This window comes from Mya arenaria, chromosome 3, assembly GCF_026914265.1.
Source record: "Mya arenaria isolate MELC-2E11 chromosome 3, ASM2691426v1".
Lineage (NCBI taxonomy): Eukaryota > Metazoa > Mollusca > Bivalvia > Myida > Myidae > Mya > Mya arenaria.
The window spans coordinates 86,617,327-86,639,840 of NC_069124.1; the positions used below are offsets into that span (position 1 = coordinate 86,617,327).

The 22,514-nt window shown below is 32.5% G+C and overlaps 1 protein-coding gene across 2 annotated transcripts in view; it reads right to left on the reverse strand.

Annotated features, from left to right (window-relative positions):
- Positions 1 to 19,280, reverse strand: part of LOC128229082 (neuronal acetylcholine receptor subunit alpha-10-like) — a 68,997-nt gene extending 49,717 nt beyond the window's left edge. For both annotated transcript variants that reach the window (XM_052940744.1, XM_052940739.1), the window contains exon 1: positions 19,076 to 19,280. The gene's annotated coding sequence lies outside the window, so the exon portion shown is untranslated. The remainder of the gene's footprint in view (positions 1 to 19,075) is intronic.
- Between the last annotated feature and the right edge of the window lie 3,234 nt (positions 19,281 to 22,514).

The window sequence follows — 22,514 nt, forward strand, 5'->3', positions numbered from 1 at the left end:
GTTTCTTATTGAATCGATTTGGTGGACGCGTTTGTTACATAATTCTTGTCATTGACAACTTCGTTTCCAGTTCAACATCAAAGTTTATTGGCAAAAGCGGTATACACATGCATTGGCACTGCACTTTATTCATTGACACCACAACGTTCACCAAACGATCGTAGTGCACCATGTTAATCTACTTTAGCTCTATAATTTGTATCGTATGTGATGGAATCGCTTAAGATTAAGGAACAATAACACTTTTCATGGAATTCCCGATTTTAGATTGTCACCATCTAACTCTAGCAAGATAACATTCAAGTTCTAGATGATTTGTTTTCGTTTTAACTATTTACATTTTACATAGAAAATCATATGTGGAACTCTAAAACAAGCACTTTGTTCGTCGGTCCTGTCCACTTAGGTATGGTGATTATTAAAAAATAAGATTCACTTCACATCTAAACTGCAAACAATACCCCGTTTATATATTCTACAAATTATTTTACTTTTTAGTGTTTACCATAACGTTTTGGAATGAATTGAATGAGACGTGAAGCTTAATTACACGTTATTATTATTATTATTATTATTATTATTATTATTATTATTATTATTATTATAAGTAGTAGAAGTAGTAGTAGAAGTAGTAGTAGTATTGTTATTTGTAGTTGTATTCCTTACCTGCTGTATCCATTCAATTTACAGACTGGTTTAAGATGAATTCGATGAGTAGTACTATGAAATCACAATAATAACACTTTAACAAAACAAAACACACTAACATAAATATGTCTAGCCCCAATAATGCGCGTATAGGGAACTTTTTTACATTTGGATATTCATTTTGTTCCCTAAATGCAACATTTCGACTGATCCATACCAGTGTAAAATATTTTCTTCAACTATAACTCTACAATATTTAACACTCTATTGTTAAAAAAAAACCCACAAAAGTTACACATATTTTTTTTTAGCCAATACCTTTCTCTTATAACACTTAAGTGTTTCATGAAACGATCTGTCAACAACGCATCGCCATTTTTAAACTATCTGGCAGGTGCCCGTCAGCTTTTCGCTCAATATATTTAGCGCTGGGATCTGTCATTCTAGAAAAACAACAAGTGGAATATGGACGCGTAGAATTGCCAAATCAAAAATCGTCAAAGACTCTGAAGCGGCTGTTTATATGGACTGAAATATGTCCAACTCCACCTATTAATTATGTGATTACATTACAGACATTATATGGTTTGATTGAAGTGTTATGCCACCCAATTCACAGAGATGAAAACAGTATACCAGATTCCTTCGGTGGACCGCTTCTGTTCATGGCAGTTCCAAGCACTTGGCTCAACCTCTACCAAGATATTTGACTTAAAACAATGCTACAGATGAGATCCCATTTATCAATAAAAGAGAAGAAGCAAAAACAACCGAGAAATTGTCTTGTTTTGCCAGAGGTTGAATATAAAAATGTAAAAATGTATGTCTATACGTATAATTCTTTAAGCTATCACTGTAGGGGCCAAAACCAACAACATCCATGCTCATTTGCTGTTGAACAGAATAATATTCACTGTAAAAGTCGCTATACTGCCACCATAGTACTAAATCGTTTCATAGTTCAAAAGCATGTTGAGTAGCTTATGAAGAATTCATCACCCTATCGTGTTAATACTACCTTAGTGATAGGAAGTTCATGAACAAAAATAATACATTTTAATACAAGCAAGTAACACACTAACATGTGTGAAAAAACCCCAGTTAAACCATATTTTCATCTTAGTTACTTGGTGTGTCCTTGTTCTTTCGTTTATATTTTCAAATCTCGGCCTGACCAACGGTCAATATCTAGGGTATTTTAAGAATCAGAAAATATTTGTCTTCTTTCTTTTTGAATATATTGCGTTCATTAGCTATGATTTGGTAAGTTGTGTTTGTAATTGATCGGCAGGTCATCGCATGTAACATAAGCAACTGCCAATTACAGATATTGCGAGGGATTTGTCACACACGTCAGAACGTTTCGATGTCGAATGTTCATAATGCCAGACAACAGACCGACAGTGAAGAAGAATTTCTAAGATATTTACCAGCATACCACAGTATGCAGCAGTTATGAATGGGTCATTTAAATGGAAGCTTCAATTGGCAGTATGTTCGTATTAAGCACATTATGTAAAGCAAAGCTACATCCCCTGATATTGTTTCTTCTGTTCAGAGGTAAGTTGAGATTATTTTGCTTGAATCAGATGGCAATCCTAACTTGTAGACAGTGAACTAGTTTCATAAAAATCATATCGCCCTTAGCGTAACGTCGTGAAGAAAGTATGGGCTATGTATGTATATATATGTATTTTAATGAAATTACTTGACCCATACTTTTAGTTAACTGTATACGTATCCAAAACACTTGCACATCAATTAGTACAAAGCTTATAACGTTACTTATTTGTTTACTGCTATATTTCTATATTAACCTATATTGGCATCTAGCACTCCATGACACTATGTTATCATTCGAGGCTCTGGTCGAAATCTGTTATGGCTGTGATGGCTCATTGTCTTAGTATTTCCCCCATATAAAGTCCGTGTTAAACAAAACAATTAAGTATGTAGAGTAAAAGAAGAGGGAATTCATATTCAAACCTAACAACCGCAGTAAAACTTAAGCTTTTTTTCAACAGGAAACAATAAATGCAAATAATATATCAAAATCTACCTTTTTTAAGTTTGTATCAGGCAAATAAATTTTATTATCAACATTCGTTTTCTAAAACCGGGAACTTTCTCCATGCATAGCATGTTGTTTATTTCCACAGGAAAAGGCAATAAAATTTGGGAGGTTTTTCCTGAGCTACAGGATTTTTTATCCTCATATCAAAGGAAGAGTACCCCTGTACACTTTAAAGCCTCATTACCCTTTTTCACTGCAGAGGTTCCGCTGACACTTGTATCAATACTTTCCGACTATTTCCGACAAATACATCTTAAATATTTCTGAGTCAATCTTAACTTTGAAACAAAACCAAAAATGATGATAAAATGGGGGGTTTTTACACATGGAGATAACTTTTGTCATTTTAAGCTTTTGTGTGTTCGTTTTTTTCTTCGCATTTAGGAAGCTTTCATAACTGGGCGTGTAATCCGTTTCTTGATTATTCATTACAGATGTATCCGAGTTTTATCAATTAAAGCAATATATTTTGTTTAACAACAATTTTCTGTATATCTTTGATGATTAAGTTTTGTTGTTGTTATCAAAGACACAGCCTTATCACATTTTTGCGTGTCTTTTGGTTGACAATAAAGCAAAACTATTCTTACTGAACGTTATATCTGCAATAAAGGATAGAAGAAAACCTTTATTCATGATCACTTTTAATATGTACCAAACATGTTAGAAATAGTTGAATACGACCTATGATTAAAAACACAACAGCAAATCAACGGTTGTAAAAAACGTGCATCTTTGATTTATGTTACGTAACAACAACCGAAGAAACCTTTGAGACGGGGAAGTGAAATATGTGCAACGTAACATCAGAATTAGTTAATTATTTGTTAACAGAGCTTGTTTATTCGATGTGTAAATAGTTGATAATAAAACATCCTCTGAAATGTCTTGATCATATCTTGTTTTATTTTATTTAATTCAACAGGGAAAGAAGAAAATGGTACCTATAAATTATTCCTGTATGAGTCGAAAAGATACATATTTTTGGTATATCGTTTAAGTAAACATGTTGTTATATGACCATGAAAACTACAGGGGTAAGCTCAGTAACAACTCGTAAGCTATTTAGTGGCACAGGACTCAGGGCCTAATATACACTCACAAAAAACATAAAACATATACATTTAGATAGCATTAATAATAAAAGTTTGGGTTACCATATCGACCTTAATGACAGTGTTTTTTATTCCTTTTTAGTTAAAATAGATAAAAATACCTTTCCATAATTTAATATGATAAATTGAAGCGGGAACATTTTTAAACAGTTATTGGGTGAAAATTAACAGACACACGAGATATGATGATATCTCATGCGGGGACATTTACGGGACTGTAAACTATTCCTAATTTGTTACGACAAATACTATTTTGTATCACGCACCAATGTTCATCGTATATTTCGTTCGTCTCATTTTCTACTTGTTTAAATGTCGAGTAAAGCCATGATTTAATTGGAATTGTACATTTAATTTTCTGTTCATGAGTAGTGCATTGAGATGACGCTTAGCGCCCTTTTATACATGTTAAGATGATTTTTTTACTCTATAATTCATTTCCTTTAGCCTTCTCTGATTTGCTTGTATCTTAAAAATTGCAATTATTTATAAATGTTTGGACATAAGTAATATTCTTCACTTGTTTCCCCGAGTATGAAAGCAGACATGTTTCTAATTTGATCTACATAATTGATAATTGTGTTTCGTTACAAGCAACCAGAATAAAACACCTGCGCCATTTTCTTCTTTAAAATTAAAGACTTGAAACACAGAGCTCTATATTTTTATTCGAATAGTGGTAGTTTTGTTGCTCTTTAATGGAGTTGAGTTGTCCTTGTTGTATCAAAACATGTGTACGTTCTTGATGTCCCAGTAATTTTTTTTCTATTTCTAATATAACAGCAATTACGCGATAATATTATGAAAACTACAGGGACAAGCCCAGTTGGCAGAAAATCAAATGTTTACCCTGTTTAGATGCACAAGGCAAGGGCCCAAATGACAATGAACTAGAGACACAAGCGAATCAACACCACATATACAAATACATACACCGCAAACAGACCTATTATCATTATTATTATTATTATTATTATTATTATTATTGTTGTTGTTGTTGTTGTTGTTGTTGTTGTTGTTGTTGTTGTTGTTGTTGTTGTTGTTGTTGTTATTATTATTATTATTATTATTATTATTATTATTATTATTATTATTATTATTATTATTATTATTTAGCCCCACCTTTTTAATCCATTTATAATACACATTTGTTTCACATGAGATCGGTAAGTAATTTCATCTTTCATCTTTGAATACTACAAAGTATTTATCCAACTTCACATGTGATTACATAACAGCCATCTTGTGATTTGACTGAGGTCTTATCCCACTTGATTCACCGAGATGAAAATCAGAATATCAGTTTCCTTCGGTGGACCGCTTCTGTTCATGGCAGTTCCAAACACTTGGCTCTATCAAAAAGGCGATTAGTTGGAACACGTCTACTGCAGAATTGAAGCGATTTATCTATAAAGCAAAATGATGCATAGACAAGGGGGAAATCGTCGTTTTGTCGCTAGTTGAGTTATAAATACGAAGGTACAAATCTACACGTACAGAGATAATTCCAAAGAGTGTCCTTACTTTTTAAAACTAGCACCATAAGGGCCAAAACACAACGGTTGGGTTATACATGTACATTGAGTGTTCTTACTTTTTTTCAAACTAGCACCTGATGGGCCAAAAATCCACAGTTAGATTCATATTCGGGCGCTCAATGTACATGTCGCTTTACTGCCATCATGGTCCTCTAGCTATTAACAGTTCAACTGCATGTTGAGTAACTTATGAAGATTTTATCGTATATAAAGAGCAAATACAACTCTAGTGATGCTTATATAACGAGGAGCCTAAACGCTACGTTCAAAAACATATATAATGTTTAATACAAGCAAGCAACAACGTATGTTTGTTCTTATATAAATAGAAAACAAAAACAACAACAGTTAAATCATATTTTAATTTCGGTTACTATGTGTGTCCTTGTGGTTTCTCCTGTTTTAACGAATCTCAGTCTGTCCAAGTATTGACATCTAGGCAATTCTAAGAATCAGGAAATATCTGTCCTCTTTCTTTTTGAATAGTTGTAGTCCATCGGCTGTTTTGTGGTACGTTTAGTTTGTAATTGATCGGCGGGTCGACGGCATGGAGCATAATCAACTGTTTCTAAACTGCCAATTACAGATATGGCGAGGGGTTTGTAATACACGCAAGAAAGTGTCGCACGCCGAATATTCATAAGGCCAGTCAATAGATCGACAACGAATTAAGATTTTTCAAAGACTCTACCATACCGCTACCAAAGAACACGTTTGCCCCAGTTATGAATTGTTTCTTATCCGCTTCAACGAGAACACTGTATAAATATAGCTAGATATTTCAAAACTGCAATGAAAAACTGTACCCTGAAATTCTAACCTTTTTCTTAAATATTAAATATATTGTTTCTATAATTTGCATACTGATATTAGCACCGGCGAACGGAGCCAAAACATTTAAGTTATGCGTTAAGAATTCACTAACGCGGGAGTATCTCGTTGAAAATGGTCAAAACAGTGAGTATAATCTCTTTTGTGTTTGCTGCAGTGGTTTATACGAATTTAATCGTGGAATGTAGTAGAAATATATTTTATGGGGCACTAATAGGATAATTAAATGGCGACCAGTGGTTTTTATTGAATGGATTTGGTGGACTCGTTTTTTTACGTAATTCTTTTCAGTGACAACTTCCTTTTCAGTTCAAGGTCAAAGTATATTGGCAAAAGCGTCATAGAATTTGGTTCAAAATTGTCATGTTCAAATAACATAAACATTCACTTTATGATGAATACCCTTACAGTTATTTTTAGTGAAGTTGCAGACCTATTATTTGTTAAGCATGTCATAAAAAACTCATGTTTTGAAAAATGTATTATAACTGATTTCGTTCACAAAACGCAAATGATAATGTTAAAGTACCACTTAACTGGAGGATTTTAAAAATCATTTCGTTCAAATTCGTTCAAATATTTGCTTATTTTAATCAAGATAAAAATGAGTAGGCTGCAAACTTAAACCTCAGGTATGATTTCAATGAGTTTATTAATATTTTTGGAGACCTAGTTAACCCAATAACATACGATGAAATTTACAAAACAATTACTTTGCTCAAGAAGTGTAAATCTCTGGGGAAATTTATTGAAGATTGTGCTATTTTGGGGGTGATATATGACAAAGATGTTCAATAGCATTTTAATTCCGGATTCATCCCGATATTTTTAGACTTAGGGTTGTATCTTACAATGGCACAATAATTCATAAGTTTGATGTTAAAAATTATAGAGGAATAATTCTGCTATTTTCGAAACGTTTTACATTAGTACCAAATGCGAATGTCAAAATTGTGTGAAGAAAATAATGTTTTTTCTGACGCACAATTTGGTTTGAGAAGAGGTCGGTCTACAGTTGATGCAATTTATTTTCTTCATCCAATTGTTCAAAATATGTTAACTTAAACAAAAGTTTATATTGCTGTTTTATTGACATGAAACGTTGTTTTGATTCCATATATCTCAATGCGCTATGGTTGCAGTTGCATATATCGAATTTAAATGGTAAAATGTTACGTATAATACGCAACATATATAACATATTATAATAGTCAGTTTATTCTTGTGCATAACACTTTACTAGTAATATAGATTACTTAAATATCGCAGTTGGCCTTAAAGCAAGGGGCGATTATGTGCCCGCTTGGAATTATGTTTACAAAATAGATGTGGGTTAGGTATGCAGGATATATGTTTAATTTTCTTATTATTTGCCGATGATGTGGTTTAACCTAAAAAACAAACAGATGATTTTCAAATGTCACTAGGTAGATTACATAGTTACTGAAATAGCTGGGGCTCAGCACTTCGCTAAACATAAATTGTATTTTCCCAAAAACGCAAGAAATATAATTGGATATAATTATGTAAATGAGCAATTGCAAATTATTAACAAATGTAACTGCTTGGATGTCACATTGAATTACACTGGTAATTTTAATCTTAATAACCAAACTCTCTATGGTCAAGGCTTTAAAACACAGAATACTTTGTTGTCAATATAAACGAAGGTCAGCACTAATATAGGTATAATATGCTTTGTTTCATCCATTATTACACACTGGTGTGAAAGATGGAGATTAACAATATCCTTACAGTTAGAGGGGATACATTGGAAATTTTGCAGACCTATACTTAGCTAAACATATTTCATTCATCAGCGTATACACACTGGTTAAGTAATGGTAAGAACCTTCTCACATGGTATTGTTTATATTGTGTGTGGTGAAATGCTTTACAGATAAACGAAAATCATTTTATTTGTATTTTTAAACAACGTCTTATTGAAGAATATTTACAGAACAGAACAGAACAGAATGTTTATTATCTCATGCATATACTGGATATCGATAAATCAATAGAAAATTTAAGCATGACAACAATGACAAAGAACTGTTAATAATAATGGTACTTTAACTGTTAATAGAAAACTCAAAACCTCATTTGAATTTGGATCGAATTTAGACAATATCGCGTCAAGAAATTATACAATTGTTATTCTAAAATTACGTATTTGATCTCATAAAATAGGAAAACATACTGGTAGATATGATATACTTAAACGAAACTTGCGTCATTGTCAACTTTGCGATCAAAAGAGTTAGAAGACGAGTAGCATTTTATGTATAACTGTACACTAAATGTTATGTTAAGACAAAATTATATTAAACGTTATGATAGATATAGACCCAGTATGTTTACCTTAAACAGCTGTTTAATACAGAAAAAAATCTGCGCATTTATGTTAAGTAAATATACATCGGAAGCATTTAAGATTCGATATACTTTATTGATTGATATATAAACAAGATTATTAATTGGTACATTGATAAGTAGCTTTTTATGTTAACATAATTTATGTTTTACACTCATGTTAAGATATTTAATACAATATTTGTCATGTTAGTAAATCATATGTTGAAAATTATTGTTCAGACATGCATATGTATACGATAGGCAAATGATAGTCTTGTACTAATTTCGATTATTTGCAATTGTGCTATGTTCAGTTCATCCTTTTTATGTCAATAATATAAATCGCTAATGCATAGTATAGTTGTTATATTGATATATGTAAATGTAAATGAAACAGACAAAAATGTAAGTTTACGTGCCATAAAATGTTATGTTCTGTTCTGTTCTGTTCTATACAATTGACCATAGTTCCAAAACATAAAAGAAATTAATTGGTCAATGTAAATATCGACTTATGCACCTTTCCAAAACCATAATTGTGTTTACTGTTGTTCCCAAACAACCATGTTATAGAAATGTTCAATGATGAGACTGCTCATTAAATGGTAATTTGTATTTGTACCAATTTGAAAAATTATAACTCTGTAACACATAGTTCACAAGTCACCTCCCATCAAATTTCTTCTAGTATTTCAGAGAAACAAATATGACCTGTGAGCATCCTACTTTACCTTATATACTGTATGTGCATAGTTAAACACTTGACATTTAACATCGCTTTAACTGATCTAGTTCTTGCTGTAATGCCGCTTGTTTTGAAAATTCAAAACAAAAAAGTGAAGTATAACTATATATTCAACCACACTCGGTATAAACCAAAACCATTTATTAGACGACAAAAATAGGAAACAATGTAATATTATCGACAAAAGCTTGCTTCATTTAGTTATCTGGATAAAAAAAATCAAACAATTCTATTCTATAACCGGAAACATTCTCCATGCATAAAACTTATTTATAGTATCGGAACACCTCGGTCATCTCCGCCATACGACGAGACACCGAAGTATGCCGGTGCAAGTATTCAAGATAGTAAAAGAAGTTATTGAAATTACTTACTTGTTAAATGTAAAAAAATTCTTACATTGTTCACAGTCCATATACATCTGAGGTTGTCTCGAAAGAAAATGCAGAGATGCTGCAATTACTATTCGACTCATTCATTTGGAGAAGAATTACATTACAGTACTAGCCAACGTTCTTATACGAATAAACAATTACCGATGAACATGTACAAGGACGTTATAACAACTGATCAAACCCGGCATACAAAAGCCTAATTACCCGTGCCTCATTACCAAAGTTCCCCGACACCTGTATCAATACGTTCCAGCAGATACCTATAACCTTTTTAACGATTGTGATACAAGCAAACTTTTGAAATAATTAAAATGAAATGAAAAAGAAAATACTTCATTTTACCTCACACATCAAGATAACACTGCATTTTTATTCGTTTCTTTCGTTATTGCCCATGCATTCATGAATATTCACTAATTGGGCAAGTTTTTTACCGATTTTTTCTCGCATAAACATTTAGGTGTATCTAAGTTTTATAAGTCTGTATATCTACGATGCTTAATTAAAATGTCTTTTCTTTGCTTTATGAATGTTTTGCGTGTCTATTTGTTGTTAATATAGCAAACTATTTCTCCAACTGTTATCTTTGCAATACATCAGGTGTATGTGAATAATTCACAACGACACGTGTCTTCATGCCAACGACCGAAGAAACACTCGAATAACATAAGCGGGAGGAAGTCACGGGTGTGCAAAACAATATAAAACGATTAAATTATATTGAGTAGAACAGAACAAAACAGAACGTTAATTCAACTTATGCATATATAGCTCATTGTTATAAACACAAAAATAAATACACATATTAAATAGTGCATGCATGAAAGAACAACATTTAGCAGTATTTGTGTGTACTTTATGGATATAATTTGCTAATAACAGCTCCTGTAGTATAATATAAAATAATTTGGTCATAGTTTTCTCCAATATGTTTTTAGAAAGCAAACCATGAAGAAAACGCTAAATATAAAGTGTTCGTACGAGCATTGAATCTTTCAGAATGCGTTTGTGTTTTGATTAATTGCCCTAATAAAATTTATAAATAAGACCAAATTGAACTTCTAGACTTAAGTAATGAATCAATTTATACAAATGTAACTCATTTGTGAACGCAGATCCAAGACCAAATCCATTAAAAAGCAACAAAACTAGACCATTCGTCGAAAAAAGTAACCTTTAAAGTACCGAATCTTATAAATACGAAATAAGAACTTGTCTAGTACGGAACCCCACGAAATAAATAAAAGCAAAGCGGGTAGAAGTGTCACATTAGATACCATATTGGCTTTTAGGTTGGTATGGTTGATTAACGTTTTAAAGAGAAAATCCTTACAATTACTGTTCGAGGTTTATAATGAATAAAGAAATTCTATCACAGTCAGTACATCGCACACGACCTATTTAGCCAGCTGTTGCTAAATATAATTTGTCTAATTAGCTCGGCCCGTTATCCGAGTTCCATTTGGACGTATCAGCATGTTCGCACCTGGGAAAGCGTGGTCCGTTTAAGCGCCATGTCGACTTCTCCTTGGGGATATAAAAATCTCTAATGAGGTGTACTTCACGCGTTACATTGGCAGCTCATACATTGGGTTTATTTCTTTAACTTAATTTCACGTAGTTGTATCTATGGGAATAAACCTGAGTACTGAATATGCAAACACTTCAATCCCACGGGTGACTCGAAATTGTTGACCTTTTTCAAGTAACAAAAGAAGAAATTTATACACGTACACCAACGCCAGCGCTCATGCGCGCTTATTAACCATTTTATGTGCACTATGATAATACTTGATAATTAACTTAATACGAAAATTCACCATATGGGTATTAGTTACTCAAACTCATTATTTTGAACATATGTTGCAGATGTGAAGCTCGATTAACTTCTTAGTTTGAAGTTATTTCTCTCAACCCATCCGTTTTGCCAGGTATTAATTTGGATATGAAATGTGCAAATATCTAAGACATACGTACTTTCAGCTGATCATCAAAGATGTTTTCAATTGCTTAGCATAGAATAAAAGTATTAATAAACAATGTAACTGAACACTGCGCAGAGGTTCAAGCGTTCTCTTTTTAAAATGGTACTCGCATTTATAATCAATACGACAAACATAAAATTTGAGGGATAAACCTTTAACTACTTACTAAATAATTCATTCATTGAAAATATCAGTTACTGATTTCAAGATTGCAACCGTGTATTTAATAGCTAAAACGTACAAATATTATATGACTGGTGGATTCTAAAAGATTTACGGAGATCAACGATCGTCTCCGTGAAAGCGTTCGGGTGATATCTGAAATGCACTTGACCTCATCTTCCATAATTATGAGATAGCGGTAAAATCAATATGGATGCAACCTTAAAGGAAGTATGTCAAGTTTCACATTTGAACCTGTTGATTTACTGACAAACCGCAGGGCAACGAGAAGTGAACATGAACTGATGAGTCTTTCGAACACTTTTGAATGCGATTTACTTGGACTTTCCCGAATATTCAAGAAAGTCAACGATATATTCGAGCTACTTCGAAACTGTCTGTTGCTCAATTTCATGCAGATCGATTCGGAAGGTAGTCGAGTCAGACAATACGTTTTTGTAGAACGCAAAACTGGACAAATCGCTTTGGCGTTTTACAAAAGAATATGCAGCGAGCGTGCCTGGCCTTCGGCCTTCCTTTCGTGGTTCACTATTGTTTTTTGAAAAAGAAGAAGAATCCAACCTTTATCATAAACATATACAATTCATTGAGTGTGAATCAAATTAATTTGAATGAATTTGTTGTTGTTCTTTTTAATGCGAATATAACTTAATATGTACAATCGTAGACTCAGCACAATATCTTTTGACGCTCACATTGTGAAATACGTACTCGGATGTTTGTGGCAACTTGGTCGTGTACATGTGCGTTTCTTGATAATGTATGAGATTATTTTCGATCTGGCCTTACAGCCAAATCACCACGTTTAATAGTATTGTGAATTATTTAAATAACTGTACAAAATACTATGGATAAAGGATTGAACCAGTTTACTGACACAGTACGCAGTGTTGCCGACCCTTTATTTCTAAAACATTAATTTTATAAATACTCCGACTTTCGAAACTGAAATTTATATGCAAAATGCAGAAGGGACAGGCTACCTTCTATGACTTACCATTGTACCATCAATAATGTGGTGGAGTGGGAAATACGTTCTAGCCATAGCAACTTAACCTTCTTTATATGACTTTAAACTGTGAAAGATGCAACAAAGGTGAACATTAGTGTGGCTTTCAAATTATGTTACAAAAACAGACGGGCAAGTAACGCATCTGTTGCGGGTTAGATAGGACCAAATACATTGACATAAATTTGGCTTCTTCACAAAAATGCAAATTTATTTCTGAAAATTGGAGAAAAAATCCCAAACCCGACATAACATTGTTGGATGGATAGTGTCAAAGAAATGGTCGTCTAAAACAATACATTTTCGTGTCGAACGTCTGGTTTGGATGCAAATATCTTTTTAACCAAATTCTATAAAAATCTTCATTTGAGAGGTTTGCATTACTCGGAAACAAACGTAAACATTTACGAAATAATACATATATAAGTGTGCTTACTGAGAAGTGCACCTAAAATAACCGTAAAACCTGACATTTTTTAAAGTTTGCAATCTGGCGATCACGTAATAATGTTAATACACCCATCCACGGTGCTTTCGTTTGGATTTACACAATCGTTAAGCTTAGATATCACACTCTTAACCATATCAAACTTCATCAATATTTATGCGAAAAGCTACAGAAACAAGCTCAGTAGCAAAATGTTTAAACATAAACCCGGTATAATGGCACTGGGTAAACGCCAAAGACATAGTACATAAAATCACAAACAAGAAACATGGAAGAACAGCACAAAACTCCCCAAGCAGCACAGTGCATACATAGTATTACATACTATATATATAAAAACAACTAGGTATGATTATCAAGAATTGTTAGGTACCCCCTTGGAACGGTCAGTAAAATGTAAATTTACTGGGTTTTTTAAACCAAATTAAATGCATAAACCTCACTCTTATCCAAACTATCCTAAATAAAGATAAAACACAAAAGGTAAATCTTATCAAAGTGTGCATTGACTTGAGGAAACTTAACAATAAAACAAATATTAATAAACTTTCTATGCAATTTGTACTTTCTATGCAATTCGTAACTGTACACTTCTACATGGAAAGGAATTAGTATAATCAATCACATTGCTTGTTTTCCAATCCATTTCATCATACAATTGTTGTACTGTTATTTTTGTATATATGAACTGAATAAAATATGTTTAAACTAACTTATAGGTAAACCCCAAGTACTTCTAAACTCACAACATGTCTACTCCGTATGGCAAACATAACATGACAAAACAGTGAAATATTAGTGTAAGTAAGTAAGTAAATTGTTTATTATAGTGGCATGTGTACATAGCATAAAAACATTCATGATGAATAGTTTTACATTTACACCCGGCATATCGGGCCTATAAGTCACCTATATATGGAGCATAATTTCATATAAAACATAAAGTGTATGTAACAGTGTAGATATACAAGCAATCGAGTACTATTTTACATAGCATCAATGACTGGAATTAAGACAACAATAATCAATGGTGTTCAGTGCAATTATTGCAAAATGATACATTTAAGTGATACATACATTGTACACAATGATTGTGTAAGAAATATTATAATTAAATAAAGATGTGTATGTGTACAATGTACATGTGATATCAACAGTGATAATACAGCGAACAAATTTATCAACACAGTATTTTATAAGAAATAAAGAGAATCTGGTCACACGAAATTTACAAAGCATTTAAGTTGAAAATTTATCTGCCGTTTGACTACATGGTGGTGAAACAGGTATTATATGGTGTTTTTTTTTCACAACCAACCATTACACAGTAATATTTCCATAAAAGGACGAATCCACATGCAATTAACTGTTGAATATCATTTTCTTCTTAGTCCTTAGCTTTGAAATTGATATATGTTTGTGAATTTGAATCTCGTAGAATATCGTTGAACAGTCTGCAAACATTGTATTGATGGACCACTATTCTGGATTCACTACTCAGAACAAGTTATAAGGATATATATATATCTACAAAACAGATTTCAAGCTGCCCGAAGACAAATATTCAAATAATTAAAACCCTCATTATAAAATAGGTTGCCTTAAAAATAATGACAGTATTTCCCTTATTCAAGTTCAAGAACAAACATATTTCTGTGTTACATGCTTCAATTACAAACCTCAATTCCAACTGGGACACATTTGAGAATCGTCGTAAATTTTAATATTAAAGCAATTGTCACTAACTCGAAATATTATCTGGTAAGGACTATAATTGGATGTATTTCAGCTTAAGTTAAGCTTAATTCATTGAACATTCAATCGATGAGTCTTTGCTCGATGAGTCTATGCTCAGCCTTGAATCGAAGTTAATTATCAACATATAAAAATTAAATACCTGAAATCTGTTCCATGATATGCGCATACTTTCGGTACAGCTTTTCAATATAAATTAATGCAGTTAAAACTTTAGGAACGAGCAAAGCGATCAATCTACTTTGATTCTGTTTAATACTACCATGATCAATGATAAAACACAAACAGAGACACACAAGAAGACACGTACAGTTCACGTGAATTGTAAAATACCGTTTATTTAAATAGTTTTGAAATTTTACCACCTAAAAACAGTCTGATTTCACATTTAAGTGCGTCGTTTTCAAGCCTGTTCCAGCATTTTATCAGTAAAAGACAGACTTAAACAATAAGAGACAGTATCATTCCTAAGATTATACGTGTGTAGCACAACAAGGGCATCGACTGCGGGTGCCACCGCTTGTCTCATATTTCAGTCAATCATAGGGAATAATTTTATCACTACTGACGTCAGAGGAGTGTACCTGATACATATATGTATAATGTGACTGGTGATATATGACAAATAGTATGTCATTATCTTCAACGTTTTTTTTTTATTATTTTCAGATCTGGCTAATGTTTTAGACGACGCCGCAACCGGCATCGACAACAATGATATCCTAGTAATTCGACTTCGATCCACTGATGAGCTAACGAGTGATATCAAACGTATAAATTAACATGAAGAACCTAACCAAAAACATGAAAACATCACCTACAAATGATTATTTTTAGCCAGAGCATCATTGCAATGAGACTGCAAACAATAATATTATAACACTTCATAATAAATATCAAGATTGTTTGCATATTAATGTATATTGGTATGCTGACCAGTCAAGCTATTGATAGAGGTGTTTTTATCCAAAGACTATAGATAACATGTCGGAATTTAAAAAAAAGTGTTCAAACTACGTAAGGCCGTTCGTAATTATGGTGCTTAGAACATATGGCACTGTGAAAGGAGTTGGCGATGCTGCTGACCTTCAAGCGTTTGGCTCCGGTATGAAGATGAGATACAAGCTTATCGACTGGATGGATATATAGTTTGCAGATATTTACCAATTGATTAATCAACGTGGCAGGAGATACAGCCTCTCTCATACACTGTTTGATTCAATCAGAAATCTTTGGTCAAACGTTATTAAGTTAATTGACATTATCGTTAAGCTCATCGATTCGTTTAAAAAATTGCTTGAATAATCTTATTCTGAACGATCCAATCCGTTGTAATAATACGTATTCCAAACGACGAATCCAATCTTTACACCTTCGGCGTTTGTGTTAAATAACATTTCTCATATCAAGGTATTTTAATGTCATAAAAACACTCAGTACATTTAAAATCTTTATCTTTATACTATAATGTTCCTAGCAAAACATGATAATTTTGTAAGAGAAATGATAAGTATGTGGTGATTATATTATAAAGATTGAAATTATGTAAAATTTGCACAAGTCTTTATGTCTGCATAAATTGAGCAAAAACTTTCGATAAATGAAAAATCATTTTTTGCGTATAAATTGACGTATTAGTCAGAAAAAACACATTATGCAATAATAAGCATTTACAGGTTGTCATCGAGATTTCATTCCTTTTCAAATGTTGTACCTTGCATGACCAAGTAATGACATACGTTTTTGAATTTTCAAACTTGCTCGTTATGAACAACCAAAATATATTAGGGTTGATAAATTTGAGAGGAAATAAATAACAAAGCCACAAGCATCTAGATATTTATTTTTTATAAACTACTACTGTCTTCCTCTGTCAGTCATCCATTCTGTGAGCGAATGTCTGCAACATTGTCAAACATACTAACATATTTTTATGTGTCATAAAAAGTATAAAGTAGTCAATGTTATGCGTTATTTCGATAGTTTATCGTGTAGTTTTAGTTTATACAAATTTAAGCTCGATTGTGACAAAAGCTGACACGATCACTCTCGAATCAGTTTTTTTATCCAGTACAGGCGGCCATTTTGACAGGCCTTGAGAAAAATTCCCCTGGTGGAGCTCAAAACGACAAATACTTGGCGAGAGGCGGACACCTTAACCACTAGACTGCTCTCACTCTTGTTTAGTTTTTAGCTGATATTTCTAATTTTTCATCCCTTTGTACTGTATGCATTACAATTTCAAAACTATTATCATATATTCATGATTATTGATACATAGAGAATATTATGATATGATGATTTTCATGCGTCGAGACTGTTAGGATGCATGTTTATATATCGCTCGAGACATTACATGCTTTTCATATTAATGATTATTTCCATAGTTAAACGCACTGCTTTTAGTTTTAACAAAAGAAATTTGCCTTTAGATTTTCCATGACAATTTCCATTCCAGAAATAACGTCATCAATCAATTGCATAAATGATTAATGCATTTTGTTGAATATAGACACAAATCAGCAATTGAATATATTCGAAAGATAAATATTAAGTAAATACAGTGTGTGTAGCACTGTCAAAACATTTTTTTTGAAACAGGTTCGTCGGAGTGTTTGAAGAAACTAATCACTTATCAAACTCCGGTAACAAAAAGAAGGCGGGCTATTTTAGTGGCATAAACTGTCCTTTGTTTCATTTAAAATAGTGAAGAAAAAGAAAAGTTATCTTTGTTCTAAGTCTTCATTTGAAGCAAAATATTGCCTTCCGACGTGGCATTTATGACGTTATTTATCACGTGATATACACACACTGATAAAGTACGTTCCTATTATTGAGTAGTAAGTAAATGTCGTTTTTGTTCTAAATCATGATTAAGCTAAGGATAGCACTCAACACATGCTACCGTGCTCCAACGGGTTTGAAAAAACCCAGTAACTTGATACGGATTTTTCAATATGGCGTGTCTCTTTTCACTACTGGATATCGAAAAGGGAATTGATCGGCATATAATAAAGTCACTTGTTTTATACATATCAATGTGTACTATATTTACAAGTTTTACGCAATGTGTTTAAATTAGACCCTTCAACCAGTAATCTGCATTGAAGCATTTATCCCATGAACTATTCCGTCGGACTGATTTTGTTTTAAGCACTTAATTCTGTGTTTAACGATCATGGGGGAGATCCTTTAAAAACACTTGTAAGCTTAAATTGAAATAAATACTGTTTAACTAATTGAGACTTTGATAGTCCATCTAACTGTGTGTCGGTCTGGCCTCCTAGCAGTCGGTATTATGTCTGATATAATTCTACACCCTGGTCCACTTATTTAACCTTCCCATGCCGGTTCCTTTTTACAATGCGTATCCATGACATTTTTCATCAATCGAAATATCTTATACAGACCATTGAATCAATCTTTGCCAAATTGCCATAAACCATGTAATCATATGTTACGGTGGAAGAGACACTTCAAAATGTTATTGCATGTTAATACCACATGTCTGTACTAAAGATAACTTTATTAAAGTGTCTAGGCACCGGCCTTAGTGTATAGTTATTTCCATCGTTTGATACCCACGGCGACCCATTCTGTAACGGTTATAGCGATAAATAGTACGTCACGGAATTGGTCGCAGGTTGATATCATACGATGGATGATTTCATATAAGTATTAAATGTACGGATTTTAGTTGGCTCGATCAACATTTTGGCGCCTTTTGAACTTGGGAATTGTGGCCACGTTGTTATTAATTGATAACCCAAATTTTAAAGGCTTTTTTTATTCGTACACAAATCATAAAACTTTTTTAATGAATATAACAGATAGGTTTAACTTTTATCATATTACATGAGACACAAATTATTTTCTTTTTTTGTTAACCTTTTATTATTAAATTATTATTATTATTATTATTATTAATATTATTATTATTATTATTATTATTATTTTTATTTTTATTATTATTAATAATTTTATTATTGCTCACCTGTTTAATCCATGTATTTTACACACTGGTTTAACCGGCATTCGTTATGTTATCCAATCTTATATTAATTAACGGGTGCACTTAAAACAATACAACACTCCCAATGATTAATAAATCCAACTCGACAAATTTCCTATGTAATTACATAACAACCATTATATCGTCAGATTGAAGCGCTATCCCACTTGATTCACCGAGATGAAAACAGTATATCAGATTCCATCGAAGGACCAACGCTGTTCATGGCAGTTCCAAGCACTGGGCTCTACCAAAATCTATGCGGTAAGGAAGGCGTTGATTTTAAACACTGCTGCAGTTGAGGGGCGATTTATCAATAGACGCAAAGGCAAACAGATACAAGAGAGAAATCGTCGCATTTTGTCGCAAGCTGTCTTATGTAAAAGTGCCAGTCTACACATTCAGAAAAACCTCAAATAAATTCAATATTTACAGATTTGTATGCATTGAATTGTCCATGTACTGTTTCATTTAGGAGAAAACACAAAATCTGTTTAGCGTGATATCTTTTAACTAATTCTTTCTAATGATGCTTATATCAGAGTCGTGTTTACACTACCCCAATTAGCTGATCAGAGTTTCAGAGCTATCCATTACCCATTTTAATTAAAGAAGGCAAATGACAAATAGTATTTGCAAAGCATGATTTGTTTAAATAAGATAATAAGAAGGTCTTGTTACTGTTGTTTCCGTTGTTTTATCGTAGCTAAGGTCATTGTTGGTAATTTCGATCTTCTGTTTGATCAAGTTAGGATATTTAAGCGTTCTAAGAGTCATAAAAAAAAAACAATTATCCTACCTATTTTAAAACACTGCGATAATCAGATATGTTATGGTAGGATTTGTTAGTTATTGATCCGCAGGTCGATGTGGTGTTACAGGCAAATGGTCCTAACTGCCTAATACAGATATTGTGAGGGATTTGTCACACAGACCAGGACGTGTCGCACCCCGAAAGTTTATAATGCCAGACAACAGACCGAGACTGATATAACATTTTTACCCCCATGCCACCGTATGCCGCAGTTATGAATGGGTCATTGAAATGGAAATTTCATTTGACAAACCAATGTTTAAACCAAACTATTATAATTGTATGATGACTTCAAAAGAGTTCATGTTTTGCCTGTGCGTTACATTTCGGTTTATAAACATTATATAAACATGATATTTTTCTTTAAACATCGTAAAGCAGTAGTTGTGTCAATCTACATGCACTACTTTATTGACCACAATTAGTTAATTATACCAAGCCTCATGACACATTTGCTCTGACACCTGCATCAATATTTTCCAACAAATACTTCTCAAATTACACTGATACAACCAAATTATTTAAAAAAACAAAACAGTTCTCAACACATGCAGATAACTTGTCATTTTATGTGATTTCTTTTCGTGTTTCGTAAATGTTTTCGCATACATGAATACTTCACAACTGGGCGCGGTACTCGTTTCTTAATTGATATTTAGAGATGTATCCTAGTTTTATCAATAATAGCAATAAAGGTTGTTTTAGAACAAACGTCTGTATATCTTGGATGCTTAATTATTGGCTTTTGTTATCAAAGAAACAGCTTTACGACATGTTTGCGTGTCCTTTGGTTGATAATACAGTGAACTATATTTGTTTTTCTGAATGCAATCTATGCTATAAATCAGGTTTGGAAGAAAACGTTTCATTCATTACCAACTTATACAACATATATGTTAGAATTAGGTCAATATGACAAATGCTTCAAACTCTTCAGTTCATACAACGCAAGTGATATAATACATCAATAAGATATACCGTCATATACAACTAAAACATGATTATTATCATAAAATGTTTTAATTATTGTTCTTTGTTAGATAAGATATAAGAATTTATGTATTTCAAATAAAACACATTTTTTCAACTCATAACTAAGCATATCGAACCATAAATACCAGTGTTTGTAAACTACTTTACTAATCATACACCAAATACTTGGTAATTTATTGAAGTACACCAGTGTTGAGCAAAATGCCATCAAAACCAAACAGTGTGAAAACTGTCGCATGCAAATCAACCCACTGCTTAAAAAATTGTATATGTTCTCGCTCCAGAATGAATTGTTTCGCAGGCTGTACTTGTCTTGGGGCCACATAACGTTGTGGAAGAATACCGGAATAGCCGGAAAATGATTATAATGATTACATATGAGCCAGGTATTGGAAATAACAGATAAAACTAATTTGTTTTTGTTACAGTGTATTAATTTCTGCTCTTTTGTCACTTGAAAATTGTAGATTGCCATACGACATCAGTTTCATCATTTGACAATTTACTGAATAGATAAAAGCTTAACATTATGGCATTTATCGGATTAAAAATGGCGGCAGGTGGTCAGACTTTTTTTTTACCTGCTCTGAAAAACTTAAGTTTTAGTGATAATTTTAACAGTTTGCTCATTATTTGTGGATAAAACGGATTTACAGTTTATTAAGTAACTAGAGCTGGAATTTTGGAATGAATTATTTGTATTTTGACCTTCAAATGACCTTGACCTTAACTACATGATTCTAAAGAAATACGTAAATTCTACGCATAGTATAATATAAGTATTATCCATGTTTATATTTAGCATTTAATTCATACATAAAACTGTAACATTCGTGCAGACAAACACTTTGGCAAATAATTTTCAGGGGTTTCAATTACCCCACCCACTTAAAGAACTGCCGCTATTAGAAAAAAAAACATTATAATAACAAGCTATTTTCAAAATAACATCATTGTGGCTTGCATTATGACAATGGCTTATTGTAAGCATAATTTGGTGATTATTATTCAATAAAAAAGAAATAAACGTAAAGGTATTTGGCCAAAAAAGGGTATTATTTTGGTTATTTCAATGTAAAAAAGGCTAATAATTTGAAAAATATAGATAATAATTCATCAAAGACAATTTTAAAGTATTAGAAAATGTATTATCATAAATTAGACAAATTAATACTTCTAAGAACTTCAAAAAACTTCCTAATGAGATGGATTTTCTCTGCAAGAGTGTATTTTTTTTTATTTGTCGGCCATCTTGGCGGCCATCTTGGATTTTGGCTTTTCGCAAGATAATTTTTTTTGCCAACAGCACTTTTCGTACATGGTAGACGTCCTCCTATATAATCAGTAACACAGATTTTGTATAGCAGGCCGGACACTTTTTTCTGAGAAACTGGTACCTGGGGCCCTGACTAATAGCATGTTTTACTGAAATATCATGCGTCCAGCTTTAGTTCTACAACAGCAAATCAACGGCTGTAGAAACGTGGATCTTTGATAAATATTACGAACCAACAACCGAAGAAACCTCTGGAACGGGGGGATGTGCAAAGAAACATGCTAATGAGTGTATTATTTCTATACAGTGTTAGTTTACACTATATGTTAGTAGTTGAT